The 20775-nt window shown below is 43.6% G+C and overlaps 1 non-coding gene across 1 annotated transcript; it reads left to right on the top strand.

The window, feature by feature from the left end:
- Window positions 1–2268: 2268 nt before the first annotated feature.
- On the top strand, window positions 2269–2340 carry TRNAC-GCA (transfer RNA cysteine (anticodon GCA)). The gene has a single exon. It is a non-coding gene; the product is annotated as a tRNA-Cys (tRNA).
- Window positions 2341–20775: the final 18435 nt, after the last annotated feature.

Genomic DNA, 20775 nt, shown 5'->3' on the forward strand with positions numbered 1-20775 from the left:
AAATAAGATATATCATCATTTCATATACAAAACAATGAACAATTGGGTTTAACTATGCTCTTAGCACAAGATCAAGAAAATGCAGTAGAGAAGCAGTTACGTTTTGCAGAATTTGTGCATTTGACAAAAGTTTTTTTTCCATGTTCCAAGATCTACATGTGATACGAAATGTACGAACTCTTGAAATTGAATCCTCACTGTATTTACCAAGGCAGATAAAGGACATCTTTTGTACCCCATATACTTATAAGGAGGGTATGGTGGCTGAACATGCATTGCTTTGATGGTGATTGCATGCTGCTTCCACTTTGTACATATTACTGAATAAATAAAGGTGAACATTTCAGAAATGGGGGTATAACTCAGGGGTAGAGCATTTCACTGCAAATCAAAAGGTCCCTAGTTCAAATCTGGGTGCCCCCTTGTCCAACTGTTTTACCTGTAGAAATATTTTTTTAATTAAATAAATTGAAGTAAACATTTACAATCTTAGCATTTTATGTAATGAGCAACACATTTCTACATTTCAAATACTCCTGATCATCACCTGAAACATAGGGTAAACACCATTAAGCTGTTTAGGATTTCTTCATATGATACAAGCTGTGTTTTACATTCACCCAAGTTCTACTGGTGATATGATTAGTTTGAAATAGTCCATTGGAAGCTCATATGAATGTTATAAAACTGTGGTGGAAACCAATAATATGCCCTTAATGAAATGTATTAATTTGTACAGCTGACCAGAAGTGCACTGATGTCATTAGTTCTACAAGTTCCATACAGTCACCCACGCTAATACCTTTTTAAAAAAGGGCAGTTTTCAGCATTCAAGGGTTTATGTCAGTGGTAGAGCGTAGGAGTGCTTTTCAAGAAGTTCCTGTTTCATAACCATATACCCTCTTCAATAGATCCTGTTAAAATGTATTTTTTAACTCAATGCACTGTAAGAAACAATAAGATATATCATCATTTCATATAAAAAACAATGAACAATTGGGTTTAACTATGCTCTTAGCACAAAATCAACAAAATGCAGTAGAGAAACAGTTACGTTTTGCAGAATTTGTGCATTTGACAAAAGTTTTTTTTTCCATGTTCCAAGATCTACGTGTGATACTAAATGTATGAATTAATGCAATGGAAACCTCACTGTATTTTACCAAGGCAGATAAAGGACATCTTTTGTAACCCTTACACTTATAAGGAGGGTTTGGTGGCTGAAAATGCATTGCTTTGATGGTGATTGCATGTTGCTTCCACTTTGTACATATTACTGAATAAATAAAGGTGCCTATTTCAGAAATGGGGGTATAGCGCTGGGGTAGAGCATTTCACTGCAGATCAAGAGGTCCCTAGTTCAATTCTGGGTGCCCCCTTGTCCAACTGTTTTACCTGTAGAAATATTTTTTAATTAAATAAATTGAAGTAAACATTTACAATCTTAGCATTTTATGTAATGAGCAACACATTTCTACATTTCAAATACTCCTGATCATCACCTGAAACATAGGGTAAACACCATTAAGCTGTTTAGGATTTCTTCATATGATACAAGCTGTGTTTTACTTTCACCCAAGTTCTACTGGTGATATGATCAGTTTGAAATAGTCCATTGGAAGCTCATATGAATGTTATAAAACTGTGGTGGAAACCAATAATATGCCCTTAATGAAATGTATTAATGTGTACAGCTGACCAGAAGTGCACTGATGTCATTAGTTCTACAAGTTCCATAGAGTCACCCACTCTATCACCTTTTTAAAAAAGGGCAGTTTTCAACATTCAAGGGTTTATGTCAGTGGTAGAGCGTAGGAGTGTAGTTCAAGAAGTCCCTGTTTCATAACCATATACCCTCTTCAATAGATCCTGTTAAAATGTTTTTCAACCCAATGCACTGTAAGAAACAATAGGATATATCATCATTTCATATACAAAACAATGAACAATTGGGTTTAACTATGCGCTTAGCACAAAATCAACAAACTGCAGGGGAGAAGCAGTTACATTTTGCAGAATTTGTGCATTTGACAAAAGATTTTTTTCCATGTTCCAAGATCTACATGTGATACGAAATGTATGAATTCTTGCAATGGAAACCTCACTGTATTTTACCAAGGCAGATAAAGGACATCCTTCGCACCCCATATACTTATAAGGAGGGTTTGGTGGCTGAAAATGATGCAAATCACATGCTTTGATGGTGATTGCATGTTGCTTGCACTTTGTACATATTACTGAATTAATAAATGTGAACTTTTCAGAACTGGGGGTATAGCTCAGTGGTAGAGCATTTGACTGCAGATCAAGAGGTCCCTAGTTCAAATCTGGGTGCCCCCTTGTTCAACTGTTTTACCTGTAGAAAAAAACTTTTACAATCTTAGCATTTGATGTAATGAGCAACACATTTCTACATTTGAAATACTCCTGATCATCTCCTGAAACATAGGGTAAACACCATGAAACTGTTTAGGATTTCTTCATATGATACAAGCTGTGTTTTACATTCACCCAAGTTCTACTGGTGATATTATCAATTTGAAATAGTCCATTGGAAGCTCATATGAATGTTATAAAACTGTGGTGGAAACCAATAATATGCCCTTAATGAAATGTATTAATTTGTACAGCTGACCAAAAGTGCACTGATGTCATTAGTTCTACAAGTTCCATACAGTCACCCACTCTATCACCTTTTTAAAAAAGGGCAGTTTTCAGCATTCAAGGGTTTAACTCAGTACAAGAGCGTAGGAGTGCTTTTCAAGAAGTCCCTGTTTCATAACCATATACCCTTGTCAATAGATCCTGTTAAAATGTATTTTTTAACCCAATGCACTGTAAGAAAAAATAAGATATATCATCATTTCATATACAAAACAATGAACAATTGGGTTTAACTATGCTCTTAGCACAAGATCAAGAAAATGCAGTAGAGAAACAGTTACGTTTTGCAGAATTTGTGAATTTGACAAAAGTTTTTTTCTATGTTCCAAGATCTACATGTGATACGAAATGTAGGAATTCTTGCAATGGAAACCTCACTGTATTTTACCAAGGCAGATAAAGGACATCCTTCGCACCCCTGATACTTATAAGGAGGGTTTGGTGGCTGAACATGCATTGCTTTGATGGTGATTGCATGTTGCTTCCACTTTGTACATATTACTGAATAAATAAAGGTGATCATTTCAGAAATGGGGGTATAGCTCAGGGGTAGAGCATTTCACTGTAGATCAAAAGGTCCCTAGTTCAAATCTGGGTGCCCCCTTATCCAACTGTTTTACCTGTAGAAAAAAAACATTTACAATCTTAGCATTTGATGTAATGAGCAACACATTTCTACATTTGAAATACTCCTGATCATCACCTGAAACATAGGGTAAACACCATTAAGCTGTTTAGGATTTCTTCATATGATACAAGCTGTGTTTTACATTCACCCAAGTTCTACTGGTGATATGATTAGTTTGTAATAGTCCATTGGAAGCTCATATGAATGTTATAAAAGTGTGGTGGAAACCAATAATATGCCCTTAATGAAATGTATTAATTTGTACAGCTGACCAGAAGTGCACTGATGTCATTAGTTCTACAAGTTCCATACAGTCACCCACTCTATCACCTTTTTAAAAAAGGGCAGTTTTCAGCATTCAAGGGTTTATTTCAGTGGTAGAGCGTAGGAGTGCTTTTCAAGAAGTCCCTATTTCATAACCATATACCCTCTTCAATAGATCCTGTTAAAATGTTTTTCAACCCAATGCACTGTAAGAAACAATAGGATATATCATCATTTCATATACAAAACAATGAACAATTGGGTTTAACTATGCGCTTAGCACAAAATCAACAAACTGCAGTAGAGAAGCAGTTACATTTTGCAGAATTTGTGCATTTGACAAAAGATGTTTTTCCCATGTTCCAAGATTTACATGTGATACGAAATGTATGAATTCTTGCAATGGAAACCTCACTGTATTTTACCAAGGAAGATAAAGGACATCCTTCGCACCCCATATACTTATAAGGAGGGTTTGGTGGCTGAAAATGCATTGCTTTGATGGTGATTGCATGTTGCTTGCACTTTGTACATATTACTGAATTAATAAAGGTGAATGTTTCAGAACTGGGAGTATAGCTCAGTGGTAGAGCATTTGACTGCAGATCAAGAGTTCCCTAGTTCAAATCTGGGTGCCCCCTTGGTCAACTGTTTTACCTATAGAAAAAAACATTTACAATCTTAGCATTTGATGTAATGAGCAACACATTTCTACATTTGAAATACTCCTGATCATCACCTGAAACATAGGGTAAACACCATTAAGCTGTTTAGGATTACTTCAAATGATACAAGCTGTGTTCTATATTCACCCAAGTTCTACTGGTGATATTATCAGTTTGAAATAGTCCATTGGAAGCTCATATGAATGTTATAAAACTGTGGTGGAAACCAATATTATGCCCTTAATGAAATGTATTCATTTGTACAGCTGACCAAAAGTGCAGTGATGTCATTAGTTCTACAAGTTCCATACAGTCACCCACTCTATCACCTTTTTAAAAAAGGCCAGTTTTCAGCATTCAAGGGTTTAACTCAGTGGTAGAGCGTAGGAGTACAATTCAAGAAGTTCCTGTTTCATAACCATATACCCTCATCAATAGATCCTGTTAAAATGTTTTTCAACCCAATGCACTGTAAGAAACAATAGGATATATCATCATTTCATATAAAAAACAATGAACAATTGGGTTTAACTATGCTCTTAGCACAAAATCAACAAACTGCAGTAGAGAAGCAGTTACGTTTTGCAGAATTTGTGCATTTGACAAAAGTTTTTTTTTCCATGTTCCAAGATCTACATGTGATACGAAATGTATGAATTCTTGCAATGGAAACCTCACTGTATTTTACCAAGGCAGATAAAGGACATCTTTTGTACCCCTTATACATGTAATGAGGGTTTGGTGGCTGAAAATGAATTGCTTTGATGGTGATTGCATGTTGCTTCCACTTTGTACATATTACTGAATAAATAAAGGTGAACATTTCAGAAATGGGGTTATAGCTCAGGGGTAGAGCATTTCACTGCAGATCAAGAGGTTCCTAGTTCAAATCTGGGTGCTCCCTTGTCCAACTGTTTTACCTGTATAAATATTTATCAATTAAATAAATTGAAGTAAACATTTACAATCTTAGCATTTTATGTAATGAGCAACACTTTTCTAAATTTGAAATACTCCTGATCATCACCTGAACATAGGGTAAACACCATTAAGCTGTTTAGGATTTCTTCATATGATACAAGCTGTGTTTTACATTCACCCAAGTTCTACTGGTGATATGATCAGTTTGAAATAGTCCATTGGAAGCTCATATGAATGTTATAAAACTGTGGTGGAAACCAATAATATGCCCTTAATGAAATGTATTAATTTGTACAGCTGACCAGAAGTGCACTGATGTCATTAGTTCTACAAGTTCCATACAGTCACCCACTCTATCACCTTTTTAAAAAAGGGCAGTTTTCAGCATTCAAGGGTCTATGTCAGTGGTAGAGCGTAGGAGTGTAGTTCAAGAAGTCCCTGTTTCATAACCATATACCCTCGTCAATAGATCCTGTTAAAATGTTTTTCAACCCAATGCACTTTAAGAAACAATAGGATATATCATCATTTCATATACAAAACAATGAACAATTGGGTTTAGCTATGCTCTTAGCACAAAATCAACGAACTGCAGTAGAGAAGCAGTTACATTTTGCAGAATTTGTGCATTTGACAAAAGATTTTTTTTCCATGTTCCAAGATCTACATGTGATACGAAATGTATGAATTCTTGCAATGGAAACCTCACTGTATTTTACCAAGGCAGAAAAAGGACATCCTTTGCACCCCATATACATATAAGGAGGGTTTGGTGGCTGAAAATGCATTGCTTTGATGGTGATTGCATGTTGCTTGCACTTTGTACATATTACTGAATTAATAAAGGTGAACTTTTCAGAAATGGGGTTATAGCTCAGGGGTAGAGCATTTGACTGCAGATCAAGAGGTCCCTAGTTCAAATCTGGGTGCCCCCTTGTTCAACTGTTTTGAAGTGGGAGAATGGAAGACCAGGCTCCCGCCCTTCCCCTCTCGCGCTTGGCCTAGAGGATCACGGCCCAGACACCCGCCACGAGAAGAGTTTGCCTATCTACCGGACGACCAAATACCCTGGTACAGGAACATACAGATGTGTCCAGCAGCCCGCCCTGTCCATGCCGACACCTGCAGCACGGATCAACTCGACTAAACCTACAAGTCGTTAGAGATGCCATGACGACCTAGCCAATGGTCAGCACACCTGTGCAAATATACACACCGCACACTCCCGCACCAATCTACACGAAGAATATACTCAGTGCTATGACTTAGGCGACAGACATACTCACGGACGTGCATCTTTATTATTTTCCACATAGGCTCTCAAAATGCAGAAACGCAAGACGCATCATGAACTTATATAAAAAGGCTTGCTCACGCTTCTTTCAAGAGCCATGTACCATAATGAAGAATGTAACTGGGACACGATACTGAGGATAAAGCAATATGATACCGTAACCTAAAGCACCCGGCATCAAACGGTTCCACCTATGCACCAGGCCCAAGTAGCCCGCAGGCAAAAGCTTCCATGAACACTGAACGAGCAAGAACTGGGTTGCTATCCCTGCAAAATAAGCCCGGCGAAGGCACCCCGCCAAGGGCACGATGTTGCAATCTCACACGCTGCAAGCCAACGCCAAGGTCGCACCTGCAAGATAACCCAGGCACACAGTAGGGAAAACAATTTTAATTGTGTTGAATTTTGCCTCAAACACGGTCCCACCTCACGTGACAAAGCCAAACCTGACAAGATGCCAAGCCCAGAAGGAAGGAGACGCCTGAATCCCACGTTTCAAGACACAGGCAGATACAATTAAAAGACTCATTGGACATCTGCAGCAGTGGGAGTAGTCGACCTCCCAACATATGAATAAATCCTCACATTGTTTACACCTACCCATATTAAAACATTGTTGCAAATGACAGGTGCACCGCGAGCTGGGAACAGCGATAGTCCCAGACTGGGAGGCTCGCGAGCGGACCAATTAGAACATGGGGTTCTTATCACTGACGCCATTCACATTGACCAATCCTCAGAGGTCTTCATGTAACAATTTTCATGTATCAAATTGAAGGGACAGCCCAGGTATACCACCTGACTAACCCTCAGCCACTAACACCGTTCTCTATATGTGCGCTATACTAATCCTACCACTCGAGTAACCAATCCAGAGTGGAAATAGGTTTTTTATTAAACTTTGTAAGATGACGCAAGTAGCGCGTCACACTAAGGTAAAAAGGGCCTGCGTGCCACACGATTGTGTGTGTGTCAGGACGGACGCATACGCTCCTTGACCCATCCCTGCCGTTTTGTCTAATAAACAGCAGAGTCACCTTGCTTCTTGCGTGTGTCTCATACTCTATCTCTTTTGGGATATACGGGAGGAGTTGGGGCCTCCCTGCACGGAGGTCTGCGGACGGCCCGGCCGACCCCGGCAGAATTTCCCCCCGACAAGTTAGAGGCACTGCTGAGATCTGTTTAAGATCTGCTTTTTTTTTATTTTTACTTTTTCCAGGTAATCGCGTTGCGAGGAGGCCCGGCGGCACGGCCCCCTCTGCCGTTGCCTCCTTCTGAGGACTACAGGACCATCGCGGAGCTGCGAGAAGACCGGACAGCGCAATCCGGATATTGGCCCTCGGGAGCCGGTTGAGAAGTATCCCGCCCGCGGTTGGCGAGTGTCCAGACGTGGTCCAGACGAGGGGAGGTGGCGAGCCGCTTGGAGGGGTGCACGCAGTCGAGCGGCCCCGCATCAAGAGAACTTGGTGAGCATGCCACGCACAACAAGCAATGTGAAATTGTGAGGGAGGGGGGAGGAATTAAATACGGGAGGTGGGAGGTGTTGCACAGGTGCGCGGAGAAGGTTTGGCAATTTAGTGTTGGCAATGGAATGAATTGTAGCCGAACAAGTGCGAGAGCAGTCGGCTACGTTGCGCGAGAGAGGGGGGTGGAGCACGAAAACATCACGTGCGGCCGCTCGTAGACACTGATTGGCCTAGGTCGCGACTACGTGTAAGGGTGGGTGTGTGTGTGGTTTCCTACGATTTGGCATTTATTGATCAATGAGTAGATGAGGATACCTATTGTTCGAGCAAGAAACTCATAGGTAGATGACGTTTCCCTGTAGGCGGTAGCTAGTTAGTTGCCCAATACGGAAGATAATTGGCTGGTTAAGCCCTCCTGTCGAGGGGCGTATCACACGCGAGGCGACGCAGGGTGCGCAGTCCGGTTATATTATTGATTACCTTGTTCCAGGAGTAACAGGAAGACAGTTGTGAGGTTAACGGAGTAGATTGCAAGTGTATTTTGAACTTAAAGAATATATGAAGAACTTACCAGTAGCTCAAAGAGATCGGTGAAGTCACCAGTAGAGCTTTCATAGGATATCCCGAGCACAAAGCATCTTTCTTTCTGAGAGTGATGGGGAAGAGAACTGTGGTAAGGGAGTGGAAACGGAGATAAACGGTAATGAGTTGATCGGGGGACGTGGCTGCGCACGGAGAACGCCGGCCACGGCAAGTGTAGAAGAAGGAGGAGGAGCAAGTGAAAATAGGACGACTGTATAAGAACGTCATAAGGGGTACGCAGCCGCAGGGGGCTACGTGCACCTCGGCCGCAGAGGGCCATAAGGGTGTCGTGTAAAGAAAGAAAGACAGAAGAAAATATACAAATGTAAAATACTATATTTTTATAATTTTCCTTAGCGGACTATCGCAAGTCCCCAACCTTACGGGGCCAGGTAACGATATAAGGCTGTATATTGCAAACTGCTAGTGAGATAACCGCTACCAAATAGGGGAAGGGTAACAAGTGGAGCGCTACTATGTCATACGGGACAGGATCGGGAGGGTGGGGGAACACCCTCACTACCCCACTACAACACATATGTACAACACTGTCACCCCATAGGGAGAAACTGATTAAGTATAGCATAGAATGGACCCAGGGGACGGATAACAAAATGATAACACCGTGGCCGCCTAATGGTAGCTTCGATCCATATGCCCAACATTCACTATTAAACCATCTGCACAATACATACAAAGGGAAGAAGTTGGCAAACCACGTGGAGGTGTTTAACTTATGGAGGATGTTCCAAGGATCCCGACCAGGACCAAATGGAATGTTCACTGTGGGGGAAATACCGGAAGAAAAAGAGATTAAGGAGGAAGGAGAGGATGGGAAAAAGGGGAGTGAAGACCCAAAGAACACGGGGAACGGACAAGAGGGAGGAGAAAAGAATAATACATCAGATGAAATAAAAAGGAACAGAGCAACGATATACCCCTAGCAAAGGGAGTGAAAACAGAGGGAGTGGGGTTGTACCCTTTAAGGGAGTTAGGAGAGATAGGAAGAGGTCAGCTAAGGGCAGCTGAGGGGTACTCGAACCCGGCATACAGCCCTCCACCATATGTGGCTCATAGGAAGATGCCAGCAGGGGAGAGGAGGACTGGAGAAGAACAAACTGTGGAAGTAGGAAATGATGAGTGGGTAGCTGCATAGATGCTATTAAAATTACGAAGTTCCTTAACAGGAGAAGAGAAGGAGGTAGTAAGGAAAACAGACGAGGATAATACCAGGGAGAGTGAAATGAGGGGGGAAGAGCTGTTACGACAAAAGGAAGAGATTTTGGAGGAACGACTAGCAGAATTAAGGGATGAGCAGAATGAATTGATCAAACAGCTCGAGAGGGAAGAAAGAGAGAGAGCGAGGAAAAGGAAAGAAGGTAAGAACGAATTGGAAAAAATAAGGGAACGAACTGAGGAGCAAAGGAGAGAAGCTGAAAGGGTAAAAGCAGCAGCAGAAAGGGTATCAAGAGCAGTGCTGCGAGAAAAGAAAAGGGAAGAAGAAGAGAAAGAAAGAGAAATGGCAATGTGGAAGAGGAGATTACTATCAGAAACGACTAAGAAATACGAAGAAGGGAGGGTGATAGAGAGTATATTAGAAAGGGAAAGGGTGAAATGGGGAAGGAAGAAAGAGGATGAAAGAATACTGGAACAGATGAGTAGTGAAGTAATGGAGGAATTAAAAAGGAAAAGGGAGGAAAATGGTAGGGAGATGGAGGAGAGAAATGAAGGAGAAAGAGAAGATAGGAGAAGGGAGAGTGAAGTATGGGGGGATGTATATAGAGACACAGAAGTAGCAACAACATTAGCGCAAAGGGGAGCGGTTGATAAAGGAGAAAAAGGAGAACTGGACCTAATAGACTTACAAACAGTAACAATCAAGGGCAAAAAGACCGAGTGGGGGGTGCCGTTTATGACTGACATATGTAGTGAAGAAGAAGAAGGAGTGGAGAAGGAAGGAAGAAACAGTGAAAGGGAAACACTAGATAAACTATACATCACCCGGACCAACACAGACTCACCATGGATCCGTAGAAGAAAGGATGAGCTGGAGAAAAGTGAGGAGGGAGAGCAAGGAATAGCGGAAAGACAGACACATGAGGCCGCACCGTCCCCATCACGCCCTCTCCCATCGCGCCCTACATGCTCAACCACCTCACGCTCGTTACGCACAATAAAACTTGCGCCCTTTACAGACGAACTGACACCCTATGCATGTCGGCTTAGGGACCTCCCTAGACGCAGGCAGGAAAGACGAATACACATGCCCACATTAAATACAGGAAATGATGAAAAAAGGGGAAAAGATGGAGAAGAAAGAGTTACGAGCAGGGGAAATACGGATGAAATTGACGATGTAGAAGAAAGGGAAGAGGAGGAAGGGTGTGAGGACTCGATCTTATGGAACACAAAGGGTAAAACGAGACATAACTTAATGCCACTTCTGGAGAGAGGAGGGGTTAGACCACAGTATGTCCCTTGGAAGCATACAGACAAAGAAAATATAAAATGCAGGCTCCCATCATTAAGTGGAGGTGCGGGTAAGTGGATATATGAAATGGAAAAACACACCGCAGGACAGAAACTGGCAGTAGGAGATGTAAAGGGCCTTCTAATATCGATATTAGGGGATGCAGCGGATGACATTTGGAAGAGAGCGGGATTCCCTGGGGTAGCAATAACAAACACATCGCATGATGGGGCACCATTCGCAAACTGCAGACATGCACTATGGCAGGCACTGAGGGTACAGTACCCAGACACATCAGACATAGGAGCAATTACCTCCCGCAAGATGCGTGAGAACGAAGATCCTGTTGATTATATCCAGGAAATCCAAGAGAAGTGGCGCATGGAAACTAGAGAACAATGGGACAAAACACCAGCAATATTTTATCATATACTAGTACAAGGGCTCCCAGAAGGAGTTCAGAAACAACTAAAGAAAGTAGTGGGAATGGAAGCAAAAGCATGGCCAGAAATACAACTGACTATAGTGCATCATTGCAGGACATGGCAAGGAAAAATGAAACAAAAGGAAGAGGACAGGAAAACGAAGGAGGCTAAACTAGTACAGAAAAAGCTTACTAAATACACAATGGAAGGGGCACTAATAACTACGCCTACAACAATGACCCAAAGCCCCACACAAGTAGTGGCTGCACAAGATTCCTCCCAAATACCACCTTCACAGACTATAACACAACAGGTGCCGCCACTCCAACCATACACGACCAACATGGGAGGAGGATACCCAATGCCAGGAGCTGGGTATTATAATTATAACAGGGGGAGAGGAGGAATTATGAGAGGGAGAGGATACGGATATAACACCCAACAGCAGGTGGGAGGACTTAGAAATTCCTACCCCACAGGGCAACCAGTATACCAGGACAACACTTGGAACTTTCGATGGCAGAGTAGGGAACCAACGGTGTGTTGGAGTTGTGGATTATTAGGGCACATGTCACGCACGTGTAGAGTTAGACCAGGAACACCATCATGGAGTGAACAGGGACAGCCAAGGCCCTCACAGGAACAGCAGGGCATACAGCAGCAGCAGACGTTGCAACAGGGACATGAACAGCAACAACTAATAACACAACAACAGCCACAGACATATTCACTGCCACAACAACAGGTAGCGACAACACAACAACCCCAAGCAAAAACAACCCAACTGGGTAGGGTGACGGTCTTGGGACACAACCCTTACGCAGGAAATGGCCAATCGTTGTACCCTCAATAGGACAGCCCACAGACTGCCTTGGTGTGTCCCATCCTGTCAGTAACACCTAATAGTGCGGAGGAACCACGCATAGAGGTAACGATAGGTGACAAAATATTATCATTCCGTGTTGACACCGGGGCGACCCGGTCTTGCATAAGGGAAGGTAAATTTAAGATGTCAGGCGAAGCCATGAACACCCAAGGATTCTCTGGGGCTAGTGGGTTGGTTCCTTTTACTGATAACATTCCCTTATCTATTGGAGATTATGACCTGTCAGTTCCACTTCTATATTATAGTGCCTCACCAGTAAATATACTGGGGAGAGACATAATGAACAGGTTGAATATGACGATCTCCTTTACTGAGGACGGCATAATTTGCTCTACTCCAGGGATTAACATGCTCACAGCACGACAGATTATGCAAGCATATTGCGGACAGACAGCGATTAGGGCGGAGCCAGTAGATGGCGAACTATTCCAGTACGGGACAGATATGGCATTTGCATGGATGCCAGGGATAGAAGGAAAAATCTGGAGGAGGCCAGACCAGAAACACCTGTTAATGAACCAGAAGGAAAGGTGGTTCCAGTGGACATTGAGAGCATTATAGCAACAGCTGATTACATTGCTGTACATGCCCAAGACAGAGAAGGAAGAGCATGGAGGGCAGTGATAGCACTAGCAGAAGGATGTAGGCTCACCCAGGTGTCAGATGAGGAGCTGTTCTCAGAAGAAAAGGAGGAAGGTGAAATGGTGTTTATGATGAGTGTGGAAATATGGCTAAGAGTGGCGTACAAACAAGTAGCACAGAAAATTGCAATGGCACTTGAGGCACCCGCATGAACCCCAGTCCCCTTCTTTAAGGAGGATATGTCAAAGGTAACCACATCATTGTGGACTACTAGCCCCTATGACGTGGGGTGCATAAAAAGCATAGGGGGAGTAAGGATAAAATTGAAAAAAGGTGCAATACTCCCCAGAGTGAAACAGTACCCACTATCAAAAGAGGCAGATGAGGGCATATATGAAACCATAACGGCCCTTATAAATAATGGCATATTGGTCCCCTCAGAATCACCATGTAACACGGCTGTATACCCAGTGCGCAAGGCTAAAGGGGGGTCTTGGTGCTTCATACAGGATCTCAGGCCCTTGAACAACATAGTAGAAGCAGAATATCCCATAGCAGCAAACCCGGCCACAATATTGTGTGGCATTCCAGCAGAAGCATCACGATTTACAGTGATCGACCTTAAAAATGCTTTTTTCTCAATACCATTGCACCCAGACTCACAAGATCTGACAAGCTTCACTTACAGAAACACAAAATGGAAGCACACCAGATTGCCACAAGGGTATTGCGAATCACCCTCAATTTTCAACAGAGTAATACAGATGGATTTGGGTAACATTGAAGTGGAAAGCACAGTGTTGCAGTATGTGGATGACATAATAATTTGCAGTACAAACGAAAGAACATGCAGAGAGGACTCCTTAAAGATGTTGACAATATTGGCTGAGAAAGGTTACAAGGTAGACATGGAAAAGCTACAGTACTGTCAAGAACAGGTACTTTACATTGGTCAGCTTATATCCCAACATGGAAGAAAGATTGCACCACAAAGAGCACAGGCCATTTCAAACACTCCAATGCCACAAACAGTGAGGGAACTGCAGCAGTTCCTGGGGCTGTGTAACTACTGTGGAGCATGGGTATTACATAGGACCCCTGCTTGAGGCGTTAAGGGAAGCTAATAAAGGGGAGAAAAAGCTGGGGTGGACGATGGAAATGAAAGAGGCTTTTGATGAATTGAAAGATGCGATATCAACTGCTCCGGTACTGGCATCCCCAGACTATGAGCGACAATTTTTTATATTTTCACATTGCGACTCAGCAGTAATGAAAGCAGTATTGGCTCAAAAAACAAGTATGGGTTACAAACCAGTAGCATTTTACAGTGGCCACTTAGATCCTGTGATGTTGGGTCATTTCCCTTGCGAACAAGGTCTCGCCGCAGCTGCTTTTGCGGTAGAAAAAGCATCAGCAATAACCATGGGGTGCCCAACTACACTGTTTGTGGAACATGCCCTATTTGCAATATTGAATAAACCTAAGTCCACCCTAACCACGCAGAGGGCATCAGGTTATGAGATCATCCTATCCAGAGCTGAACTATCAATTGTTAGATGTAGCACGGTCAACCCTGCAAGGTTCCTGGCAGAAGTACTTGAGGAAGGAGATTATTCCCACGATTGTACGCAAATAACTGAAATGTACTCATGTACTAGAAAGGTTGAAGAAAACGCACTAGAGGGAGGTGAGCTCCTGTTCATTGATGGGTCATCAACTATCGACCAACGGGATGGTATAAGGAGGACTGGGGCAGCAGTGGTAAAAAATGATGGAGGTACCGGGGTGTGTGGCCATGAAATGTGTACAATTACCACAGCATTACTCCGCTCAAGCAGCGGAATTAGTTGCACTGATCTTGGCGTTGAAGGAAAGCTTTGACAAACGAGTGACCATATACTCCGACAGCACGTATGTTACATCCACTGTCCACTCAGGGCTGTCGAAATGGAGAAGAAGAGGGTTTAGGAGAGCTGATGGCACTCCAGTGCAACATGCCCTCCTATTGGCTGAACTAATTGAAGTAATAAATGACCCCCAAGAATTAGCTTTAGTCAAATGCACCGCACACACCAATGGTGAAGACCACATCTCAAAAGGGAATGCAGCAGCAGACGCACATGCAAAGTATGCTGCATACTTTGGTGAGATAGGAACCCCCCAGAGTCACAGAGAGGGAGAGGGAGGGGAATGGCTAAGGAGATGTTGATAAGAGAAGGGTACACCCATCTCCCAGCCACACAGATTATGGAGCTACAAGCGGCTGCACCAATGGCCGAAAAAGAAATATGGGTAAAAAGAGGATGCACAATGTCACCAACCGACGCACTATGGCGCCAGGGTGACACTGGAAAGGTTGTAATACCATTGGCACTTTTGAACACCGCCCTGAGCCAACTACATTACCCAGCCCACACAGGCAAGGAAGTAATTGCAGCATGGATTAGGGAAGACTGGTTCTGCCCCGAGTTAAATTCTCATGTGTCAAATTTTATCAGCAATTGTCTCACATGTCAACAGTTTACGGCCGGCCACACTCTGAAGGTGAAAAGAGGTACTATACCCCAGCCAGAGGGACCTTTCCGGCATCTCCATATTGACTATGTTGATATGATCAACGTATGTCAAGGAAATAGGTATATGATTGTAGTAGTATGCCCATTCTCGAGGTGGATTGAAGCAGGGCCCTGTTCACACCCAGATGCATTTAGAGCAGCTAAATTCCTAGTGAGGGAGGTCTTCCCCAGGTGGGGAGTGTGCGAGGTACTGAGGTCAGACAATGGCCCACATTTCGCAAACGATATGTTCCAGCACATTACATCGTTGCTGAACATCAAGCATAAATTTGCATGTGCATACCACCCACAGGCCATTGGTATATGCGAACGCCTGAATGGCCTATTAAAGGAGGCAATTGCAAAGAAGAGTTGGTTATATTGCCTTCCATTAGCCCTATTTGAGCTAAGGAATAGACCAGGGTCCGACCACCACCTCACCCCTCACGAGGTGGTTACCGGACGTCAAATGCGCCTTCCCCTAACGCCAACATCAAGAGCATTTACCGACCATGAGAGTACTGCAAGTGTTCTTGGTGTTGAAATGTACCAATATGTGTCTTCTTTGATTACTAGTGCAGTGTTTGTGTCTCAACAGCTCGAGCGCACGCGGGGCGGGTCTAACAGCAATCAACAAGAAGACGTGGATAAAGAATTGGAAAAGGAAAGAGTGTGTAAAGTTGCTAAAGGTGACCACGTACTACTTTGCAATTTCAACAGGAAGTGGAACAGTCCACGATTCACTGGCCCCCATCTGGTAGAGGAGGTATCAACGAGAGCAGTAAAGCTACAGGACAAGCGTGCCTGGAACCACCTACACGACGTAAAGATCTACAAACTCCAGACCCGCCCCAGCGCCACCGGCAGGGCCACCGGAAGGACAACGACAGCATCACCAGCGGAGGAAGAGATTTCCACCACAACTAACGGCCTAAGTGTCCCTATACCCTGCAACCCCCCAGATTCCCCAGAGACAACTATTAGAAAACAGAGGGGTGATCCCCATACCGCCCACCCCATGGTTACACGATCAAAGGGTAAAGAGACTTCCGCCAGATGAACCCCAAACCCCCTGCCCACTGTAGTAACAATTGAACTGAAGGACACTATTTTTGCACATATACACATGTAAACACCTGAATGTTCTCTTTCTTTTCTCTCGCACATGCAGGTAAAGCGTATTTTTGTACTGTTAAGAAAGTAGATAACTAACTAATTCACTGCCCAGAAGTAGATGGTACCCTCAGACGATAATTACCTGGAAGAATTGTCACACCAATTTGTATATGAAATAAAACGGCCAACGTACCTGAAAGGAAGGAGGGTACGTGTCTACTACACAGCATTCCTCTTGGCCATAGAACATTCAATGCCCCACCTCCAACCATACTTGCCTGCCCTAATTGATAGATCGCTTAGATTGGCGTGTGAACAGCTCTTCGCCTGGGCACTGAATGACTACTTGATAGGGAGAGCTTAATAATAACAACTAACCTTAATAACGAACATATTAAGAACTTTCAGGCGGGCAACTGTAACGTCGCAAGAATAAGCTGCCGGACTGCAGCAAGGTAAGAGCAAAATGCCGGTGAAATTAGCATTTGTAATAAAATTGATAGGGATTTTAATGATCACCGGGTTCTTGGCTGCCTCTGTATGGCAGTACAGCTATGCTATTGATATTATTGCTGTACCCAAACCTAATATACCCCCACCCCCAGCTGCAACAGGTGTTACGTCAGGTGGTACTAGTAAAACCCCGCACCAGGAAAATAGAGTTAAACGCAGCACATACTCAGATAACAAAGGCATTGACAACTATGTACAAGATTCAGCACACGTCTCTAACAACATGTGGTACCAACACATGACCAAAATAGGCAAGCAGACAACAGAAGACAGCTGCTACGTTTGCTCATTGATCCCATACGCCATGAGCGCTTCTCGAACATTTGTTGCCACGGAGATAGATGGAAAAATAGCACGATGTATAATATACCTGGCACTGTTCCAGACGAAAGGAAGATTTCAAGGGACAATGGTGCAACTGGTGTGGAAAACACGAGATACATATCCATATGAAAACAACTTCCTCAAGACTTATTTGAGTTACCACAAGAGCAGTTTACATGCTGAAGGATTCAGATACATAACAAGTGGTCCTGAAAAAGGAGAAACAAAGAAAGTAACACTGCAGTACCTACCGTGTGATTGGTACGCCACTGAAGTCCCTGGTAAAAACGGATGTTGGGAAAGACCACTGATGACAATAACAGGGAAGGTGTACATGAACAACAAATGGGACATAGGAGTGGTTGGCAGCAACATGGTAACAAGAGAAAATATTTCAACTATTGATGGACATAACCATAGATGTTGGATGACTTGGATCAAGTACGTACCCATGCTCACGTGGATGGAGAAGGATGAAGACCCAATAACAATACTGCCTTTAACTGCGCCTAAGGTATGCTACCAACATAAAGGAGAGGTGGATGTAGGATACAATACCAACTGTGAAAGCGTGATGGAGTTACCTGAGGGGGGAGCAGGAACAGCAGTAGTAATGGACCATTATTGGGCCTGTGGAGACAAGGCGTATCACACACTGCCCCCTTTGTGGAATGGTGTATGCACTATAGTACACGTTAATGTACCATCACTAGTGGTACCCCAGAAGCATGTGAATATGGTGAATTTCCCCAAGATGGATGAAGGAAACAAAAGGAAGAAGAGATCTGCACAGCCTCGGAAAGGATCAGAGAACAGACGCAACGGCAACGACACTGTCCTCAACAGAAGGAAAAGACAAGGAGAACCTCTGACAGGAAATTACCTGTGGGGAAGGTTGGAAACAGCACTGACCTCAATACCGCCGGAACACAGACTATTCAGCAGAGCAGCTATGTTCTTCTCCTCAATAATACATCCTGGACTGCAGGCTTACACAAACGCAAAATGGCTCCAGATAACTAGGTGGGAACGAATGATGACAATCAACTCTACAGTAAATAGATTCAATGCAATAAAAGAGGAATTGCGAGCAGTAAGAATGGTTGCACTACAGAACAGATATGTACTGGACCTCCTCACAGCAATGGAAGGAGGAGTTTGCGCAAAGATAGGACAATCATGCTGCACATTCATTCCTGCTAACGATGCTGACAATGGTACACTCACGGAAGCTGTATCACAATTGGCCCAGATGCACTCAAAAATGATGGATGACAGTAAAGGTGTAAAAAAGGATGAGAGCTGGTTTTCAATATTATGGTCATGGATGCCATCATGGCTGTCAGATGGACTGAAGATTATAGTTGGATGCACTATTCTGGCTGGAGCTACACTGATCATAATAAGATTTTGGAAAGCCCGAAAGGCACGCACCACAGACGAGATGATCGAAATGGTTGGTATACACCTCTTGATGCCAACAGATGACGGCCAACACACAGGCACAATAATAAAAGAGAGAGAGAAGTTGCGCAACCAGATCATCACCAACCACCTGGACCCACTATCTGTGAAGCTCGAGAACCCAAGAAACCCCAGGAGCTACATAGGGAAATGGGTATACTGTACTCCTGGAGGAACCTGTGAATATATGTATTGGTCATTTGAAGACCATGTTAACAACTATGGACATTTAGGAGGAATAACTAAGATATGGAGAGTAAGAGGAGATAACGAAAAGGATATGTTTGTGGTCGACAAGTGGACCAGAGGGGGGACTGAAGTGGGAGAATGGAAGACCAGGCTCCCGCCCTTCCCCTCTCGTGCTTGGCCTAGAGGATCACGGCCCAGACACCCGCCGCGAGAAGAGTTTGCCTATCTACCGGACGACCAAATACCCTGGTACAGGAACATACGGATGTGTCCATAAGCCTGCCCAGCAGCCCGCCCTGTCCATGCCGACACCTGCGGCACGGATCAACTCGACTAAACCTACACGTCGTTAGAGATGCCATGACGACCTAGCCAATGGTCAGCAAACCTGTGCAAATATACACACCGGACACTCCCGCACCAATCTACACGAAGAATATACTCAGTGCTATGACGTAGGCGACAGACATACTCACGGACGTGCATCTTTATTATTTTCCACATAGGCTCTCAAAATGCAGAAACGCAAGACGCATCATGAACTTATATAAAAAGGCTTGCTCACGCTTCTTTCAAGAGCCATGTACCATAATGAAGAATGTAACGGGGACACGATACTGAGGATAAAGCAATATGATACCGTAACCTAAAGCACCCTGCATCAAACGGTTCCACCTATGCACCAGGCCCAAGTAGGCCACAGGAAAAGCTTCCATGAACACTGAACGAGCAAGAACTGGGTTGCTGGACCTGCAAAATAAGCCCGGCGAAGGCACCCCTCCAAGGGCACGATGTTGCAATCTCACACGCTGCAAGCCAACGCCAAGGTCGCACCTGCAAGATAACCCAGGCACACAGTAGGGAAAACAATATTAATTGTGTTGAATTTTGCCTCAAACACGGTCCCACCTCACGTGACAAAGCCAAACCTGACAAGATGCCAAGCCCAGAAGGAAGGAGACGCCTGAATCCCACGTTTCAAGACACAGGCAGATACAATTAAAAGACTCATTGGACATCTGCAGCAGTGGGAGTAGTCGACCTCCCAGCATATGAATAAATCCTCACATTGTTTACACCTACCCATATTAAAACATTGTTGATAATGACAGGTGCTCCGCGAGTTGGGAACAGCGATAGTCCCAGACTGGGAGGCTCGCGAGCGGACCAATTAGAACATGGGGTTCTTATCACTGACGCCATTCACATTGACCAATCCTCAGAGGTCTTCATGTAACAATTTTCATGTATCAAATTGAAGGGACAGCCCAGGTATACCACCTGACTAACCCTCAGCCACTAACACCGTTCTCTATATGTGCGCTATACTAACCCTACCACTCGAGTAACCAATCCAGAGTGGAAATAGGTTTTTTTTTAAACTTTGTAAGATGACGCAAGTAGCGCGTCACACTAAGGTAAAAAGGGCCTGCGAGCCCATATTGTGTGTGTGTCAGGACGGACGCGTACGCTCCTTGACCCATCCCTGCCGTTTTGTCTAATAAACAGCAGAGTCACCTTGCTTCTTGCGTGTGTCTCATACTCTATCTCTTTTGGGATATACGGGAGGAGTTGGGGCCTCCCTGCCCGGAGGTCTGCGGACGGCTCGGCCGACCCCGACAGAATTTCCCCCCGACAGTTTTATCTGTAGAAATATTTTTTTAATTAAATAAATTGAAGAAAACATTTACAATCTTAGCATTTTATGTAATGAGCAACACATTTTTACATTAGAAATACTCCTGATCATCTCCTGAAACATAGGGT

The sequence above is a fragment of the Ambystoma mexicanum genome, unplaced genomic scaffold (genome assembly GCF_040938575.1).
Source record: "Ambystoma mexicanum isolate Mex_15411 unplaced genomic scaffold, UKY_AmexF1_1 Mex_scaf66, whole genome shotgun sequence".
Taxonomy (NCBI): Eukaryota; Metazoa; Chordata; class Amphibia; order Caudata; family Ambystomatidae; genus Ambystoma; species Ambystoma mexicanum.